This window comes from Engystomops pustulosus, chromosome 1 (assembly GCF_040894005.1).
Source record: "Engystomops pustulosus chromosome 1, aEngPut4.maternal, whole genome shotgun sequence".
Lineage (NCBI taxonomy): Eukaryota > Metazoa > Chordata > Amphibia > Anura > Leptodactylidae > Engystomops > Engystomops pustulosus.
Genome location: NC_092411.1, coordinates 14,983,475 through 15,002,549, shown reverse-complemented (window position 1 = coordinate 15,002,549; position 19,075 = coordinate 14,983,475). Strand labels below are relative to the sequence as shown.

The window sequence follows — 19,075 nt, the reverse complement described above, 5'->3', positions numbered from 1 at the left end:
CCAAAACAGTGCTATACACAGTGCCCCCATAACAGTACTATAAACAGTGCCCCCTAAGAGATCCGCGCACTGACCCCATAACAGTGCTCTACACAGTGCCCCCATAACAGTGCTCTACACAGTGCCCCCATAACAGTGCTCTACACAGTGCCCCCATAACAGTGCTATACACAGTGCCCCCATAACAGTGCTATACACAGTGCCCCCATAACAGTGCTCTACACAGTGCCCCCATAACAGTGCTCTACACAGTGCCCCCATAACAGTGCTCTACACAGTGCCCCCATAACAGTGCTCTACACAGTGCCCCCACAACAGTGCTCTACACAGTGCCCCCATAACAGTGCTATACACCGTGCCCCCATAACAGTGCTATACACAGTGCCCCCATAACAGTACTATAAACAGTGCCCCCTAAGAGATCCGCGCACTGACCCCATAACAGTGCTATACACAGTGCCCCCATAACAGTGCTATACACAGTGCCCCCATAACAGTGCTATACACAGTGCCCCCATAACAGTACTATAAACAGTGCCCCCTAAGAGATCCGCGCACTGACCCCATAACAGTGCTATACACAGTGCCCCCATAACAGTGCTATACACAGTGCCCCCTAAGAGATCCGCGCACTGACCCCATAACAGTGCTATACACAGTGCCCCCATAACAGTGCTATACACAGTGCCCCCATAACAGTGCTCTACACAGTGCCCCCATAACAGTGCTCTACACAGTGCTCCCATAACAGTGCTCTACACAGTGCCCCCATAACAGAACCGTGTACTGCCCCATAACAGTGCTATACACATTGCCCCCATAACAGTGCTATACACAGTGCCCCCATAACAGTGCTCTACACAGTGCCCCCATAACAGTGCTCTACACAGTGCCCCCATAACAGTGCTCTACACAGTGCCCCCAAAACAGTGCTATACACAGTGCCCCCATAACAGTACTATAAACAGTGCCCCCTAAGAGATCCGCGCACTGACCCCATAACAGTGCTCTACACAGTGCCCCCATAACAGTGCTCTACACAGTGCCCCCATAACAGTGCTCTACACAGTGCCCCCATAACAGTGCTATACACAGTGCCCCCATAACAGTGCTATACACAGTGCCCCCATAACAGTGCTATACACAGTGCCCCCATAACAGTGCTCTACACAGTGCCCCCATAACAGTGCTCTACACAGTGCCCCCACAACAGTGCTCTACACAGTGCCCCCACAACAGTGCTCTACACAGTGCCCCCATAACAGTGCTATACACAGTGCCCCCATAACAGTGCTATACACAGTGCCCCCATAACAGTGCTATACACAGTGCCCCCATAACAGTACTATAAACAGTGCCCCCTAAGAGATCCGCGCACTGACCCCATAACAGTGCTATACACAGTGCCCCCATAACAGTGCTATACACAGTGCCCCCTAAGAGATCCGCGCACTGACCCCATAACAGTGCTATACACAGTGCCCCCATAACAGTGCTATACACAGTGCCCCCATAACAGTGCTATACACAGTGCTCCTATAACAGAACCGTGTACTGCCCCATAACAGTGCTATACACAGTGCCCCCATAACAGTGCTATACACAGTGCCCCCATAACAGTGCTATACACAGTGCCCCCATAACAGTGCTATACACAGTGCCCCCATAACAGTGCTATACACAGTGCCCCCATAACAGTGCTATACACAGTGCCCCCATAACAGTGCTATACACAGTGCCCCCATAACAGTGCTATACACAGTGCTCCCATAACAGTGCTATACACAGTGCCCCCATAACAGTGCTATACACATTGCTCCCATAACAGTGCTCCACACAGTGCCCCCTTAAGACATCCGCGCACTGCCCCCCTAACAGTGCTATACACAGTGCCCCCATAACAGTGCTATACATAGTGCCCCCATAACAGAGCCGCCCACTGCCCCAAAAACAGTCCTATATACAGTGCCCCCCTAAGAGAACCGTGCACTGTCCCCATAACAGTCCTATACACAGTGCCCCCATAACAAAACCACGTACTGCCCCATAACAGTTCTATACACAGTGCCCCCATAACAGAACCGCACATTGCTCCCATAACAGTGCTCTACAGTGTGCCCCATAACAGTGGTCTGATCTGTTATGGGGGCACTATGTATAGCACCATTATGGGGACAGTGGTCTGATCTGTTATGGGTACAATATATATGGCACTTTTATGGGGACAGTGGTTAAGTGGATTGCAAAAATATGCAATATTAATGATAAATTTAAAGGGATTTTCTGGGATACAGACACTGATGATCTATTCTTAGATAGATCATTAAAAATATATTGGTGGTGGGTCCCTTTACCTGTTTGTAGGCAGGTGATCACTGCAGACGCTCCATCGCCTACCAAAGTACAGCGCCATCCATTCACTAGTGGCTATGCTTGGTATTGCAACTCAGCTTCTATTGAATAGAGGTGTAACCAGGTATCAATGACCTTACACTAAGGAGAGGTTATCAGTATTTTAATCCTGGAGAATCCCTTTAACTACTTAATCCCATACATCATGTATACATGTCATTCTCAGGTCACTATAAACGAATGAATGGCGCTATGTTTCATGTCTCCGCTAAGTGGTGCGCACATCACCACACACGGTGCGCACTCTGTCATTATTAGCGCGGCTCAGGAACACCCGTCTCTCCTTATTAGTGTAAATAATGTCCGCCATGTCATCCTCGGCCCACTCACCGTCCTGCTCCACGGGGGCTCAGGATTAAGGACAAGTAAATGTAACTGTGCTTCGCTATTTGCTTCTCTATCAGTCGGATGGACGGGCGGCACATTCCTGATTAATGAGAAGAATTTTAATTGGAAATTCAGAATTATCACAGTTTTTCCAGGCAATGTTGCTGCGGATGGGAGGAATGTTCTGCAGAATCATAATACAATGATTATAATATGACATCAGTCCCAGGAGACACATTTCTGGTGTTTTCCTTTAACCCGGATTAAATAAACAGCAGATTGTAGAGTATTATGGAATATCCTGTCATTGATATCCATACACTGTGCAGTGACAGTCATTGCTTTTCAGTTCCCATCCAGGTGAATGACTGATGAGATGTAATAGCACAAAATGGCCACTACACTATGTACGGCGCCACCTGCTCATGACTTTCGTTGTTAATGTCGGCAAAGTGGCAATGATGCCAGGCTTCTGTCCAAGTGATTGGACATCTGATATCCAATCCTAAAGGTTTGTGACCACTTGCTTATCCTTCCTTCTGGTCGGCGCTTGAGCACTAGGGTCCTTAGATCGTTAGTTTCCCACAATAAGTATCATAATTAGCGATTTCTGTGCTCTGGCCTTTTGTCTCAAACCTTCTAGATCTTGGATCTAACTTGCTGCCCTCATGTGAAAACTCGGGTTAGTCCCAGACACAAATAAGTGCTGTCCATCCTGACCTGCTGCCTGATCCCTTAAACCTGCCCTGACCACAGCTTCTTCCTAAGCATTTTCTGCCTAACCCCTAAACCAGGACTATTCCAAGAGGTGGTGACCCATTTCTGGAACAGTGCACAGGTTAGGGGTTGCCCAAACGCAGGCACCATTGAGGTGTCGTCATATGTTTCTGCAACCAGGAATAGATGGTAAGGCCGGGTGCAGCCCAATGTGAAATAAGTCCAGAGAGTCAGGGTCTACTGTGAACAGTAACCTTCTTTAGGTAATTCAGGTCTGACTTATCCAGTGTTCTACACTGAGGAAATGCAAGGGCTAGCTGTCCCTCTCATTTCTCCCAAAGCTAGGAGCCCAGGGTCTATGGCAGATTATCCCCATCTCAGCTTCTTTTTTCTACTCACTAAGGGTATCCTCTTCCAAGCTTTGTTCCCTAACTAGGGACACTAGGGACTGAGAATGCTCTTTTTTATATACCCCTGGGGGAAGGAGTGAAGACATTTCAGCAAACAATGACAACTAATAGACTTACATTGAGTTCCTATAATATTCTATGGAAGAAAGTTTCTAAAGAGGTAAACAACTTTCCAGACAGCACCTGTCAGGCAGTCTGTTTTTATAGTCAACAAGTCTATTTTTTTTCTCCTCCAAAACTATTTCCCCTTAAATTAATAGCTGTGGAAAATGTATTTTAAATAAAGTAAGAAGTACTGACTTTGTATATGGGAAATATTAAAATTTCAGTGCTCATCTTTTCCAGGGCACTACACTTCGAACTCCAGATTTCTGTACAGGAGGTAAAATGTAAAAGGCAACGGGTTTATTCGGATAACGTCTTTGGGAGTAACCCAGAACTGAAACCGATTATGGTGCAACAGTGGGTCCACAACCCATTGTTCACTTTATCTTGATCATGGATTGAGAATGGCTCTTGTGAGGCTTCCTTTAAAAAGCACAAAAGTTGTGACATGTTCTCAGGGTCACTAGAACATGTTACCTTAAACCGTTCTCAATTCCCTTTAATTTGCAACCTTCACATTTCCCCATTTACTCTCCATAACTCCACTTTCCTTCCATTTGACCATTGTTCAGCTCTCCCCCGTGCTGCACCTCTCCTCTCGATCATTACCTCTCCGCTTTCATTATTAGGTGCTTTTTATTCCCCCTGACCCTTTTATCTTATGTTTCAATAGTCTTTCAGAGAATTCTGAACAATCTTTTTTTTTTTCGGTTCAATTTCTACAGATGCTTCTCCTTTCAAGTCCTATTCATGGCGCAGTGAGAGAAAAAGGAAGTGGATCGTGTCTCTCAGGATAATAAGTTCTGAAAAAGAAAATACCTGTCTGGAAATTGACAGGAGGAATTGCAGGATAATACGTTGTAATGCTCCACACAAAAAAAAATTGACAAGGATGAAAGATGACAAATCCGTCAGTTCTACCTCCACAGTATATTGTACCCTCCTCCCGCTATATATAGCCGTGAAGATGAAAAAAAAACCTTAAAAAATAGAAATAATTTTCATTAATCTTACTAAAAACACATTAGATGGAGGGGTTGTCCTGAACGAGCATTTTCTGCTTCATATATAGCATCTAGGTAATATTGGGCGGTCTACCGGCAATGACTGCTGTACTTCTGCAAGCTTAGAATATTCTATTGATAGGTTTTTATTAGCAATATAGTTTTGGAGAACATTTGTGGGTTTTCTATTTTCATGCGCCTTTCAGAATAATAAAAAATATCTAGAAATATTGCAGTTTTCACACTGGCCAGTAATGCAGTTACAATAGAAGAACTTTGCTGTGTAGACTGTGACATAACTGGAAGAGTCATCTCCATAAAATTAGAAGGTAAAGGATAACATGTTAGAAATATTGTACATCTAGATAATGTAGGAGAGTTCAATGCATATGAATGTGCCAACGGTCAGTAGAGCGGTCACAATAGTAGAACTTTGCTGTGTAGACTGTGACATAACTGGAAGAGTCATCTCAATATTATAAGTGGGCTGAGGATTACACGTTAGAAGCATTGTAGAGCTAAACTTGACAAAGTCGGAGAGTTCACCGCCAGTTTCTGTGCTTCCCGGCTCCCAACGGATTGGTCATTTTGCAACTGGAACCTCAGAGGTGCCTTGTTCTCAGGGCATGTACCCTCAAACTCTGAGTTATATGAAGCACCCCCCCCCCCCACACGGACATGTACAAAAGTCTGTCTATATGATCTGTATTTGACTTCTGAAACCTATTCCACTTGTCTCGACCTCTGCTTGACTATAGCACTGACCTTGGCTTGTCTACTAACCACATTTTTAAATGTCGCTCCAGTGTCCCTTAAATGAATGGAAACTAGGGTGAGCCACCTAGTGATTCCCATTAGATGATGGGTGAAAACCAGGGGATCATACATTCTTTGACAAGGAATTTAAGACACATACACGATCCAGGTAAAAAGTGAATTGCAATAAATGTCTGTTTTCATGTCCTCCATGGAAGTGGTGCCCTCTGCCATTTCACCAGGCAGGAGGGAATTGTGGGACCCCTATTTGGGAGGTTCCAATACAGCCATGGCAGTAAAGTGACATGAACATTAAATAGTGGAAGAACACTTCCGATTTTGTACACTGTATCTGGGGTTGGAGTCACTGGAACGTGTCACACTCACAACAATCTGATATCGATGAACAAGTCTAGTAACAGATTATCAATATCACATTTCTGGAAGAGCCCTTTAAGTTTCCTTAGGGAGAAATTGTAATTTCCACACTTATTGACACTTGTAAACAGCTCGATGCCCCAACCTCATCTCCTCGATATTGGTTCCCCCTGAGCTGTATGTAATTCATAGTCGAGGTCTGCGGTGGCCATGAATCACCAGAGTCCTCCCACATATATCACATACTTTGGAGAGGAGCCATGTTTTGCCTTGTCGTATTGTTCACAGTTGTGTACCGTGGCTTCGGATCCCATATGTCCTTGTTTTCCAAGCGCCTCTTTGGTTTCAGCGATTGTAAATCTTTAGAAATACAGTCATTTTATTCTAGACTTGATCCATCAAGGACATCAAGGAGCCGCCCGCTGATCTCTTGCCTTGCAGCATCATCACCATCATCATGGGTTTCCTTAGTATGAACAGAACACCAGAGTATATGCAAAACCGGACACTTCAGTGGGACAGAAGCGGTAGGTGACACTGTAATAACTCAGATTTTCATGTCATTAAAGGAAATTTTGGGGGTTTGTTCTCCTCCTAGTCCTTCTGTTCTCCAGTACTCTCACTGGGTAACCACACTGCCCGGTATGTAAAGGGCTGGATGATGGATAAAGGGCCCCAGCTAGACCGCCAGTGACCTTTGGTGATCTTAGGCAATACTCATGACATGGTGGTTTCCCTGCAGTGAAATCTAGATACTTAAATCAATTTAAAAGGATAAAAACCAAGGACATTACAAAGACAACATCTTAAAGAGTAGCACAGACAAACCAGTTTAGGGTCAACATCCACCAAGTGTTATAACTTTTTGAACCACAGGAAATTTGGAAATCCGTTTGCAGCAACTAATTTCTGGGGCAATTCTAGTCTTCATGATATGTTACATGACTTCCTATTGGGAAACTTATCTTGATTCAATGTGGTGGCTTCCAATGATCTTGGTATAGCCAAAAAGATAGACCCCCCCTCGCCCATTACTTGCTGGATACATGCAGTCCCTGGGTTACGTACAAGATAAGTTCTTTAGGTTTGTACTTAAGTTGATTTTGTATGGAAGGCGGAACAGGTATATTTTATAATTTTAACTCGAGACAAAATGTTTTTATCCCGGTGACAATTGGATTTTCAAAGTTTTGTGCTGTAATGGACACACTGGGGCTCATTTGCTAAGGGCCCGTGGAGCGCATTTTTGTCGGGTTTCCCGACGATTTCCGTTTTGTGCCGAATTGCCCCGGGATTTTGCCGCACGCGATTGGATCTTGGCGCATCGGCGCCGGCTTGCAGGCGACAGAAATCGGGGGGCGGCCCGTTGGACAGCACGACGGATTCGGAAAATGTGCAAGATTTAACATTTAGAATTGTGTAGCAAGACACACACTTACAAGCACCGGGAAGAAGCAGGTGAACTCCAGCGGACCTCGGCACGGTAGCGACACATGCAAGAAATTGGACGTACGATCTTAGTGAATCGCGGCAGACCCGAATCCTCGACGGGCAACGCACTGCGAGATCGCAACAGGACCGGGTAAGTATATCTGCCCCACTGTGTAGACTCTTAAAGAGGTAAGACATTTCCTTGGAGACTGATCAAATATGTTTTACTCTTTAAAAAAAAAAAAAAACAGGAAAGGGATTGGATGGAGGTAGAAAAGAGCAGACCCAACGTCCAACTTTGGGCTCTGCGGAACGGTTCAGCCACCCAACCAGTTACGGAATGGCTTGGAGGAACCTGGCTCAATAAAATGCGATACAATACAGGCAGTCCCCGGGTTACATACAAGATAGGTTCCATAGGTTTGTTCTTAAGTTGAATTTGTATGTAAGTCGAAACTGTATATTTTATAATTGTAGTTCCAGAAAAAAAAAAATTTTGCCCCAGTAACAATTGGAGTTTCAAAATTTTTTGCTGTAATGGGGCCAAGGATTATCAATAAAGCTCATTACAGACACCTTACAGCTGATCATTGCAGTCTGGGACTATAGTAACATCCAGAGAGGTCACCAGAGGTCACAGTGGGCAGAGGGGTCCGTCTGTAACTAGGGGTCGTCTGTAAGTCGGGTGTCCTTAAGTAGGGGACCGCCTGTATATTATACAAAGATGGTTCAAGTGAACAAAGTCATAGTCGTAGAAAATATGAAGGCTGTTAAAGTGGATAGAGAGTCCCATATATTGCTCTACAGAATCGGGAACTCCCAAGTCCCTCGAATCTACCTAAATGGCACAGAATTGGCTTCTCCAATAAACCATCCCGGAAGTTTCATAGAGCTTTCATAGAAAGGGGAAAACCCCTTTAATTGTCTATGACCGATGAGAAGACTGTTATTCAGATCCCTGACCTGCGCTGACCCCGCGGTGTCTACCTGCGCACATTTCATTATAAGCCGGAGTTATAATTGTTGTGTCAGGCAAATCTATTATTGAGCGCACTTCCATAATATGACATTAATATGCTCCGCGTCTTCCACAGAACACAATTAACAATTGATTTCTTTTCCCTTTTGACGTCCCAGATATTGCTGTAAATGTCAGAAGTAAAAAGACAACACATGAGGAGGAGAGTTTTCTCCTTGTCTGAGGATTAAAGGGGGAACTTGTGTAAAGCGCAGGGAATGGGGGTCCTCTGAGGTCGGGGAATGGGGGTCCTCTGGGGTCAGGGAATGGGGGTCCTCCGAGGTCAGGGAATGGGGGTCCTCCGAGGTCAGGGAATGGGGGTCCTCCGAGGTCAGGGAATGGGGGTCCTCCGAGGTCAGGGAATGGGGGTCCTCCGAGGTCAGGGAATGGGGGTCCTCCGAGGTCAGGGAATGGGGGTCCTCCGAGGTCAGGGAATGGGGGTCCTCCTAGGTCAGGGAATGGGGGTCCTCCGAGGTCAGGGAATGGGGGTCCTCTGAGGTCAGGGAATGGGGGTCCTCTGAGGTCAGGGAATGGGGGTCCTCTGAGGTCAGGGAATGGGGGTCCTCTGAGGTCAGGGAATGGGGGTCCTCTGAGGTCAGGGAATGGGGGTCCTCTGAGGTCAGGGAATGGGGGTCCTCCGAGGTCAGTCAGAGGGCAAGGTATGGGACATTGGCATGAATATGCTCAGAAAGAGGTTTCATGCTGTTAAAGGAAATCAACCATCAAAATCCACCATGATAAACCAGGGACCACGGTCGGCTCCAGGTCTCAGTAGGCCCCTGGGCGACAGAGCCTCAGTGGGCCCCTTTGCAGTGAACTAACGTGGTGGCATTAAAAAATCAGAAACTAAAAGTCTCCTGTTAGTATACGTTAGTTAATATACGTTAGTTTATCGTCCCAAACAGCCCCCCACACCCAAGGATTCCTCATGTACAGCCTTATGTGGGCTCCCCCATTAGTCCAGGTATGTCCAGTGATGGTGCTGGCCCTGCCATGGACACTTACTCATGTGCAAATCTTGTTATATTTGTTATTCATGGCCTCCTTCCCTCTAAAATCAATTTTTAAAATGACGCTATTGAGCTTGGGAGTTTACACTAACTCCTCTGTGATCTGGCTTCATAGAAAGTTACACTGCGCTGAGGAAGCGGGGGGAAGGTAAGACAGTGTCACAGTCTGTAAAGTCAGATCAGAGGGGCTAGTGTAGGGGCTCATTAGCATAATTTGAAAAGTTGATTTGGAGCATCCTCTATGTCTTCTCTGCCATCAAGAACCAAGGACAATTAGGGAATTGTGGACTACGGGCTGGAGCACAAGGTAACATTTGGGAAATCACATCAGGGGGTCCAAAGGAGTCCAGATGGAGAGTTTCCACATTAGCCACTACCCCTGAAACTTCTCCACCACATAAGAAGGCATCATAATACAAGGGCCACCACTACAGATTTAAAGGGGTTGGTCACTCCTCATCATTAGTCGCCCATGTACCTTTACTGCCTTAGTATTAATCCTTGAATGTTCATCAAGTCATTCAGCAGTCTCGCTTCTTACTTTAGTGCTGTCTGCAAACTCTCTGTGGATCTTTTTTTACATATGTGAGCACTGATGAACAGGAGGAGCTGCAGCAGTAGAGTCATGACTCATCCTGCTCCCTCCCCTCTCCCTTTTCTTGCCTCTGTTAGTGCACAGGGTGGCATAGTGAGAACAGAGAAAGGCTGAAGCTCTCAAAGGAGGCAAAGACTTATAGAGCAGCTTTACTTAAAAGTGGCCAACCCCTTTAATATTGGAACCCTAAAGCTACATGTCCCCCATATTAAAGCCTGACATGCAAATTATAATATGATCAAATAAAATTCTACAAAAAAAAATTATCAGAATTTTCAAAGTGCAAACAAGATATGAAATTTTTTCCTTTATCGGCAGGAGCCTCCCTGGAGCTTTGGTATTGAGATTAATGTAGAAACGGATCCGGCGCGGTTATCCTGACGCCCATGATTTTCGTGCTTGGCTGGACAGACTTCTTAAAGCTCGATAAAAAAAAACTCCCATGTGAAATAATTCACTTTTTCTGCTCATTGTTCTACACCCGCAGGACACATAAAAGCTGCGCTCATACCTGGAGGTCTTCACACACTACAGAGCAAGGACAATTAGAGATCTCCGGATACGTGGAGACAATTAATTAGATTTCTGCTGTGCCACTTCATGTACAGGAGGTGGCGGAGAATTCACGTAAGAGGAAAAATAATCTAGTTTCATAAGAAACTCGGAATAATGAGGCAATTTACCTTAATATTTAGGCAGGGTAGTCAAAAATTGGTGGAAGTTGAATTTGCAACGTGACAAGGTCATAATTCAGGGCAGGTTCAGTTACTGGCAGTTAAATAAACATATCTGCCTCCCCTGTTCCAGCACTGAGCGCCTGCCTCCTGAAGCTCCCATTATACAACTGGCCATAGAGGTGACCACTACACGAGCAGCACTGGCATGGGATTGGTCTGAGACGGGTCATGTGACTGGATGCAGATCAGTGACTGGATGCAGATCAGTGACTGGATGAAGCAGTGACCAACCCCCCCAAAGGCATCCACGTCCCATTCCCTATAGCAGTGATGGCGAACCTTTTAGAAACCGAGTGCCCAAACTATGACCAACATCCACTTATTAATCGCGAAGTGCCAACATTGCATTTTAAGCAGTAGCTACCTGCTCTTTACCATCTATCAATCGTATCGGCCCCTTGAGGCCACTAATACAGTTGAAAGAAGGAGGGCACATCCAGACTGTCATTGTAGCTTCTCACCAGGGTCTCTCTGTACAGTAAGAATGAAGGGTCCTGTAGGAGGACCTACAAAGATAATGCAGTTCTATCAACACCTTCCAACTTTTCCTGCAGTTCCAAAATAGCGCTGATTGCAGCATCTCTTAAATTGCCTGGGTCTGCGAGATTTGGTGAATTTGGTCCTGTTTGGTGAGCTCTGTTTTGGGCTAAATGGCCTGAGTGCCCACAGAAAGGGCTCTGAGTGCCACATCTGGCACCCGTGCCATAGGTTCGCCACCACTGCCCTATAGTGATACAACACTGGCATTGATCTCTATGTCTAAATCGCAACCTGTGCTTCTACTATGAAGGTCCTCAAGACTCGAGGCTCATTGCTATAAGAGCTAAGAAGTGTTATGGTGGGTTGACCCATCTTAGGTGTCACCAAATTGTTCACAAATACAGCTGGTGGCAGGTTCTAGTTGCTTCTCATTGGTCTCCATAAAACTTGATATTTCACATGCTCTTACCTCTATAATGTACGAGTTTGTCTACTGCCAACTCTTCCACATCCCTCAGAAAACTTCCTCCCTGCCTGTCGTCTCTTCTCTGTAGAGTTTGCTGAACCTGAAATGTAATAATACAATGAATAAGACAAACCAAAAACGAATAACTATAGTAGCGTAATACAGTATAATACAGTATAATACAGTATAATACAGTATACGTTATATGGAAGTGTGGTAAAAAAAAAAAAAACATAATTCTAAAAAATAAAAGGAAACTAAAGAATTTTGCAAAAATATAATAAATTAAGGGAGTTAAAGGGAGTGACAGTTCCAGTACCACCAGGGCCGGATTAAGGGTGGTGGGCGCAGAACTTGTGCCCCCCTCCCACCTAGTTTTTTAATAAAGTAAAAGTTGCTCCCCAGAAACTGGTACTGAATAAAAATCTCAATTTCTTGTTTGCAGAACATCATATTGCAAACCTCAGCTGCTGCAGAACATCATAATACACACCTCAACTGCTGCCAATCATCATAATACACACCTCAGCTGCTGCAGAACATCACAATACACACCTCAGCTACTGCAGAACCTCATAATACACACCTCAGCTACTGCAGAACATCACAATACACATGTCAGCTACTGCAGATCATCATAATACACACCTCAGCTACTGCAGATCATCATAATACACACCTCAGCTACTGCAGAACATCACAATACACACCTCAGCTACTGCAGAACCTCATAATACACACCTCAGCTACTGCAGAACCTCATAATACACACCTCAGATACTGCAGATCATCACAATACACACCTCAGCTACTGCAGATCATCATAATACACACCTCAGCTACTGCAGATCATCACAATACATACCTCAGCTACTGCAGATCATCATTATACACACCTCAGCTACTGCAGAACATCATAATACACACCTCAGCTACTGTAGATTATCATTATACACACCTCATCTACTGCAGAACATCATAATACACACCTCAGCTACTGTAGATTATCATTATACACACCTCATCTACTGCAGAACATCATAATACACACCTCAGCTACTGCAGAACATCATAATACACACCTCAGCTACTGCAGAACCTCATAATACACACCTCAGCTACTGTAGATCATCATTATACACACCTCAGCTACTGTAGAACATCATAATACACACCTCAGCTACAGCAGAACATCATAATACACACCTCAGCTACAGCAGAACATCATAATACACACCTCAGCTACAGCAGAACATCATAATACACACCTCAGCTACAGCAGAACATCATAATACACACCTCAGCTACAGCAGAACATCATAATACACACCTCAGCTACAGCAGAACATCACAATACACACCTCAGCTACTGCAGATCATCATGATACACACCTCAGCTACTGCAGAACCTCATAATACACACCTCACCTACAGCTGAACCTCATAATACACACCTCAGCTACTGCAGATCATCATAATACACACCTCAGCTGCTGCAGAACCTCATAATGCACCCTCGGCTCAGGGATAGGAGTGCAATTGACTGAAAGTTACAAAATGTTTCAGTAAAATGAATGTATTAGCGGAAACTAAAATATATGTGAATGTTTTCTCAGCGCATATGGTATACAGGAGCATTATACAGATGGAGGGGTCAGGGAGACAGAAGGGAGGAGAAATGTGTTACACGATAAATGGAGACAAACTGATAAGAATCCAAAGAATAGTCACTGGGACTGATCAGCCCACACGGCAGGCACCAGGATGTGGGGGGGGGGGGGGGGGTAACAACATCCTGTGCACTAAGCTTTCTGTGAACATCCCCTTAAAGGAAAACCATCTGTAACCTTATACTGATCCCCCCACAGTCAGTAACATGGCGTATAATCCAAAACGCAATATGTGGAACTCAGGCAGCCATATATTTTCCTGGAAGTTGAGGTTTAAAGGAGTTTTCTAGGATTACAAAAACTCACATTTTATTTCAGCCCCTACAGGTTGTGTGGGGTACTACAGCTCAACCCAAATAAAGGAAATCTCCCATCAAAATCCATCCTGATAAACCAGGGACATTACTCATAGATCCGGGCACCAGGAATGTGGTATCTTCATATATCTGTTATCTATGGCCTCCTTGTCATCAGAGCCCCTTAGAGTTACAGATGCTGTTACACTGTGTCCCCCTCTTCCCTGCTCCCTCAGCACTTCCCCCCTCCCCCTGCAGGCTATAATTTCACACAGTGGGAAGTGGAAATGCTCCTGTACATCGTAATAGCTTGTGAAGCTACAACATGGAGGGGTGCTAGTAACACCCACAGAGCCCTTTAGGCTCATAAGAATAATTATAAAAGTTGATTTTGGAAGGAAGGAGACCATGGATAACAAATATAAGAGGATACCACAGTCCCGGTGCCTGGATCTACATTGGGTATGAAATATATTCAGACCCCTTTAAATGTTTCACTATTTGTTTTATTGCAGCCAAATTGTTAAGAAAAAAAAAATAATAATTTTTTTTGCTCAGTAATGCACACTGCTACATGTCCTTCATCTTGACAGAAAAAACAGAAATGTAGATTTTTTTTGCTAATTTATTAAACAAGAAAAAGTGAACTATCACTTGGTCATAAATATTCGCCCACCCGGGGGGAAAAAGTATTCGGCACCCCGGGAGGGCAAAGTATTCGGCACCCCGGGGGGGGGGAAAGTATTCGGCACCCCGGGGGGGGGGGGAAGTATTCGGCACCCCGGGGGGGGAAAGTATTCGGCACCCCGGGGGGGGAAAGTATTCGGCACCCCGGGGGGGGAAAGTATTCGGCACCCCGGGGGGGGAAAGTATTCGGCACCCCGGGGGGGGAAAGTATTCGGCACCCCGGGGGGGGAAAGTATTCGGCACCCCGGGGGGGGAAAGTATTCGGCACCCCGGGGGGGGAAAGTATTCGGCACCCCGGGGGGGGAAAGTATTCGGCACCCCGGGGGGGGAAAGTATTCGGCACCCCGGGGGGGGAAAAAGTATTTGGCACCCCGGGGGGGAAAAAGTATTCGGCACCCCGGTGGGGGGGGGGGGGGAAGTATTCGGCACCCTGGGGGGGAAAAAGTATTCGGCACCCCGGGGGGGAAAAAGTATTCGGCACCCCGGGGGGGAAAAAGTATTCGGCACCCCGGTGGGGGGGGGGGAAGTATTCGGCACCCTGGGGGGGAAAAAGTATTCGGCACCCTGGGGGGGAAAAAGTATTCGGCACCCTGGGGGGGAAAAAGTATTCGGCACCCCGGGGGGGAAAAAGTATTCGGCACCCCGGGGGGGAAAAAGTATTCGGCACCCCGGTGGGGGGGGGGGGGGAGTATTCGGCACCCTGGGGGGGAAAAAGTATTCGGCACCCCGGGGGGGGGGGGGAGTATTCGGCACCCCGGGGGGGAAAAAGTATTCGGCACCCCGGGGGGGGGGGAAAGTATTCGGCACCCCGGGGGGGGGGGGGAAGTATTCGGCACCCCGGGGGGGGGGGGGAAAGTATTCGGCACCCTGGGGGGGAAAAAGTATTCGGCACCCCGGGGGGGAAAAAGTATTCGGCACCCCGGAGGGGAAAAAGTATTCGGCACCCCGGGGGGGAAAAAGTATTCGGCACCCCGGGGGGGAAAAAGTATTCGGCACTACGGGGGGAAAAAGTATTCGGCACCCCGGGGGGGGGGGGAAGTATTTGGCACCCCGGGGGGGAAAAAGTATTCGGCACCCTGGGGGGGAAAAAGTATTCGGCACCCCGGGGGGGGGGAAAGTATTCGGCACCCCGGGGGGGAAAAAGTATTCGGCACCCCGGGGGGGAAAAGTATTCGGCACCCCGGGGGGGGAAAAGTATTCGGCACCCCGGGGGGGGGGGGGGAATATTCGGCACCCCGGGGGGGAAAAAGTATTCGGCAGCCGGGGGGAAAAAGTATTCGGCACCCCGGGGGGGAAAAAGTATTCGGCAGCCGGGGGGAAAAAGTATTCGGCAGCCGGGGGGAAAAAGTATTCGGCCCCCTGATAAGTATTGCCAGAGAAGTCAGTCATTTTCCATCTATAGCAGAAGATGTTTTGCAGAAGGAAAAAAAAGACTTGTTTACCAGACAACTGGACCTTCAGATTGACAGGTGCTGTCTGGAAAATTGTTTACACTCTACAATCATAGAATATTATGGGACTCAATGTAAGTCTATGGCAAAACTGTGTATGTGCAAAATGTAACCCCTCCTCCCAAGGAAGAAAGTATATAAGGAGAATAGTCCCAGTCCTCAGTGTCTGCAGTTAGGGAACAGATCTGAAATTATGGAGCAGAACTTTAGGAAAACTGCTAGTCTATCTGATCAGCCAGAAGCTGAGACGGGGATACTCTGAACACCGATTCCTGTTTGTAAAGAGAGGAGGAGCCCTTTAAGAGCCACAATCTTCCCGTAGAAACCAATGTAAGAGACACTCCCGCCTCACATGTGCCAAGGATTGTTCTGATTAGATTTTTTAAAGTTTTTAAAATAACCCTGAAATATTTGAAGAATGAAAAATAATCCAAGAACAAAGCAAATATCTAAAAATAAAATATAGAAAGATGATAAAAAATAATCCCCCCCCCCCCCATTGCTCAGCTTGTGCATGTCCTAAGATGACGGTCAGCCTTTCCACAGGCACATATCTTGTCATTATAATACCGCCATTCATGTGTCCAGACTGCTGCGCGATTATAATGAGACCACATAAAGCGTGGCCCCGCACAGCCGACACCAGGTACAGACGAGACTCTGACGTTATATCACAAAAAGAAGACAGAAATAGTCGTCTATATTTAGTGTAATATTCAGAAATATAAAGACTCACACAAAGAAAAAATTCCTCCCAACACAGAGCGTGACCCGGACTACAGAACCAGAGGAACATCAGGGAATCAGGACAAACCAAAATGAAACGCTCAACCTCATTATACAGGACTGATGTAACCGTGTATCCAGGTCACTGATAATGTGTTATATTCTTATACATAGGGGCAGTATTATAGTAGTTATATTCTTGTACATAGGGGCAGTATTATAGTAGTTATATTCTTATACATAGGGGGCAGTATTATAGTAGTTATATTCCTGTACATAGGAGGCAGTATTATAGTAGTTATATTCTTGTACATAGGGGGCAGTATTATAGTAGTTATATTCTTATACATAGGGGGCAGTATTATAGTAGTTATATTCCTGTACATAGGAGGCAGTATTATAGTAATTATATTCTTGTACATAGGGGGCAGTATTATAGTAGTTATATTCTTATACATAGGGGGCAGTATTATAGTAGTTATATTCCTGTACATAGGAGGCAGTATTATAGTAGTTATATTCTTGTACATAGGGGACAGTATAATAGTAGTTATATTCTTGTACATAGGAGGCAGTATTATAGTAGTTATATTCCTGTACATAGGGGGCAGTATTATAGCAGTTATATTCTTGTACATAGGGGGCAGTATTATAGTAGTTATATTCTTGTACATAGGAGGCAGTATTATAGTAGTTATATTCTTGTACATAGGGGGCAGTATTATAGTAGTTATATTCTTGTACATAGGGGGCAGTTTAATAGTAGTTATATTCTTGTACATAGGGGGCAGTATTATAGTAGTTATATTCTAGTACATAGGGGGCAGTATTATAGTAGTTATATTCTTGTACATAGGGGCAGTATTATAGTAGTTATATTCCTGTACATAGGGGGCAGTATTATAGTAGTTATATTCTTGTACATAGGGGGCAGTATTATAGTAGTTATATTCTTGTACATAGGAGGCAGTATTATAGTAGTTATATTCTTGTACATAGGAGGCAGTATTATAGCAGTTATATTCTTGTACATAGGGGGCAGTATTATAGTAGTTATATTCTTGTACATAGGGGCAGTATTATAGTAGTTATATTCTTGTACATAGGAGGCAGTATTATAGCAGTTATATTCTTGTACATAGGGGGCAGTATTATAGTAGTTATATTCTTGTACATAGGGGGCAGTATTATAGTAGTTATATTTCTGTACATAGGGGGCAGTATTATAGTAGTTATATTCTTGTACATAGGGGGCAGTATTATAGTACAGGCAGTCCCCGGGTTACATACAAGATAGGGTCTGGAGGTTTGTTCTTAAGTTGAATTTGTATGTAAGTCGAAACTGTATATTTTATAATGGAAGTTCTAGACAATTTTTTTTCTTTTGCCCCAGTGACAATTGGAGTTTCAAAATTTTTGGTGTAATTGGACCAAGAATTATCAATAAAGCTTCATTACAGACATCTTACAGCTGATCATTGCAGTCTGGGACTATAGTAAAGCATCCAGAGAGCTTCACCAGAGGTCACAGTGGGCAGAGGGGTCCGTCTGTAACTATGGGTTGTCTGTAAGTCGGGTGTCCTTAAGTAGGGGACCGCCTGTAGTTATATTCCTGTACATAGGAGGCAGTATTATAGCAGTTATATTCTTGTACATAGGGGGCAGTGTTATAGTAGTTATATTCTTGTACATTGGGGGCAGTATTATAGTAGTTATATTCCTGTACATGGGGGCAGTATTATAGTAGTTATATTCTTGTACATAGGAGGCAGTATTATAGTAGTTATATTCCTATACATAGGGGGCAGTATTATAGTAGTTATATTCCTGCACATAGGGAGCAGTATTATAGTAGTTATATTCTTGTACATAGGGGGCAGTATTATAGTAGTTATATTCTTGTACATAGGGGCAGTAATATAGTAGTTATATTCTTGTACATAGGAGGCAGTATTATAGTAGTTATATTCCTGTACATAGGGGGCAGTATTATAGTAGTTATATTCCTGTACATAGGGAGCAGTATTATAGTAGTTATATTCCTGTATATAGGGGGCAGTATTATAGTAGTTATATTCCTGTACATATGGGGCAGTATTATAGTAGTTATATTCATGTATATAGGGGGCAGTATTATAGTAGTTATATTCTTGTACATAGGGGGCAGTATTATAGTAGTTATATTCTTGTACATAGGGGGCAGTATTATAGTAGTTATATTCCTGTACATAGGGGGCAGTATTATAGTAGTTATATTCTTGTATATAGGGACAGTGCTATGGTTGTTATAGTATGCAACATAAAGGAGAGTTTTATAATACTTTATAAAGCATTTACGGCATAATTGATAATTGTAAATATATACCTAAAAAAAACAGTGGCTGCCAATAAAAGTTCTT

The 19,075-nt window shown here is 44.7% G+C and overlaps 1 protein-coding gene across 5 annotated transcripts in view; it reads right to left on the bottom strand.

Moving 5' to 3' along the window:
• The window catches only part of RAB27B (RAB27B, member RAS oncogene family), a 154,360-nt gene that overhangs the window by 45,550 nt on the left and 89,735 nt on the right, over positions 1-19,075 (bottom strand). For all 5 annotated transcript variants that reach the window (XM_072133832.1, XM_072133866.1, XM_072133851.1 and 2 more), the window contains one exon: positions 11,850-11,946. The gene's annotated coding sequence lies outside the window, so the exon portion shown is untranslated. The remainder of the gene's footprint in view (positions 1-11,849; positions 11,947-19,075) is intronic.